Consider the following 2,204-nt stretch of genomic DNA (forward strand, 5'->3'; position numbering starts at 1 on the left):
ACCCAGACCTAACCCAGACCTAACCCAGACCTAACCCAGACCTAACCCAGACCTAACCCAGACCTAACCCAGACCTAACCCAGACCTAACCCAGACCTAACCCAGACCTAACCCAGACCTAACCCAGACCTAACCCAGACCTAACCCAGACCTAACCCAGACCTAACCCAGACCTAACCCAGACCTAACCCAGACCTAACCCAGACCTAACCCAGACCTAACCCAGACCTAACCCAGACCTAACCCAGACCTAACCCAGACCTAACCCAGACCTAACCCAGACCTAACCCAGACCTAACCCAGACCTAACCCAGACCTAACCCAGACCTAACCCAGACCTAACCCAGACCTAACCCAGACCTAACCCAGACCTAACCCAGACCTAACCCAGACCTAACCCAGACCTAACCCAGACCTAACCCAGACCTAACCCAGACCTAACCCAGACCTAACCCAGACCTAACCCAGACCTAACCCAGACCTAACCCAGACCTAACCCAGACCTAACCCAGACCTAACCCAGACCTAACCCAGACCTAACCCAGACCTAACCCAGACCTAACCCAGACCTAACCCAGACCTAACCCAGACCTAACCCAGACCTAACCCAGACCTAACCCAGACCTAACCCAGACCTAACCCAGACCTAACCCAGACCTAACCCAGACCTAACCCAGACCTAACCCAGACCTAACCCAGACCTAACCCAGACCTAACCCAGACCTAACCCAGACCTAACCCAGACCTAACCCAGACCTAACCCAGACCTAACCCAGACCTAACCCAGACCTAACCCAGACCTAACCCAGACCTAACCCAGACCTAACCCAGACCTAACCCAGACCTAACCCAGACCTAACCCAGACCTAACCCAGACCTAACCCAGACCTAACCCAGACCTAACCCAGACCTAACCCAGACCTAACCCAGACCTAACCCAGACCTAACCCAGACCTAACCCAGACCTAACCCAGACCTAACCCAGACCTAACCCAGACCTAACCCAGACCTAACCCAGACCTAACCCAGACCTAACCCAGACCTAACCCAGACCTAACCCAGACCTAACCCAGACCTAACCCAGACCTAACCCAGACCTAACCCAGACCTAACCCAGACCTAACCCAGACCTAACCCAGACCTAACCCAGACCTAACCCAGACCTAACCCAGACCTAACCCAGACCACCGCACACCTAACCACCGCAGACCTAACCACCGCAGACCTAACCACCGCAGACCTAACCACCGCAGACCTAACCACCGCAGACCTAACCACCGCAGACCTAACCACCGCAGACCTAACCACCGCAGACCTAACCACCGCAGACCTAACCACCGCAGACCTAACCACCGCAGACCTAACCACCGCAGACCTAACCACCGCAGACCTAACCACCGCAGACCTAACCACCGCAGACCTAACCACCGCAGACCTAACCACCGCAGACCTAACCACCGCAGACCTAACCACCGCAGACCTAACCACCGCAGACCTAACCACCGCAGACCTAACCACCGCAGACCTAACCACCGCAGACCTAACCACCGCAGACCTAACCACCGCAGACCTAACCACCGCAGACCTAACCACCGCAGACCTAACCACCGCAGACCTAACCACCGCAGACCTAACTCCCCACCTAGGCCCCCCCACCTGGGCCCCCCTACCTGGGCCCCCCCACCTAGGCACCCTGACCTGTGCCCCCTGACCTAAGCCCCCTGAGCTAAGCCCCCTGAGCTAAGCCCCCTGAGCGAAGCCCCCTAATCTAAGCCCCCTGATCTAAGTCCCCTGACCTCAGCCCCCTGAGCTAAGCCCCCTGAGCTAAGCCCCCTGATCTAAGCCCCCTGATCTAAGTCTCCCTGAGCTAAGCCCCCTGAGCTAAGTCTCCCTGAGCTAAGCCCCCTGAGCTAAGTCTCCCTGAGCTAAGCCCCCTGATCTAAGTCTCCCTGAGCTAAGCCCCCTGATCTAAGCCCCCTGATCTAAGCCCCCTGATCTAAGCCCCCTGATCTAAGCCCCCTGATCTAAGCCCATTGACCTAAGCCCCCTGACCTAGGTGGGTGGCCGCACTTAAAGGTTTTCTGCCGGTTGTACCCAGGAATGTCGCGGAGGCCTGTTCGAGACTCAAGGTTGATCAGAGCACGGGGGTTGGATATTGTCCTAAGCTTAGATAATTATTATTTATCACATAAAGCAGTCCTAGG

This window comes from Colletes latitarsis, chromosome 12, assembly GCF_051014445.1.
Source record: "Colletes latitarsis isolate SP2378_abdomen chromosome 12, iyColLati1, whole genome shotgun sequence".
Lineage (NCBI taxonomy): Eukaryota > Metazoa > Arthropoda > Insecta > Hymenoptera > Colletidae > Colletes > Colletes latitarsis.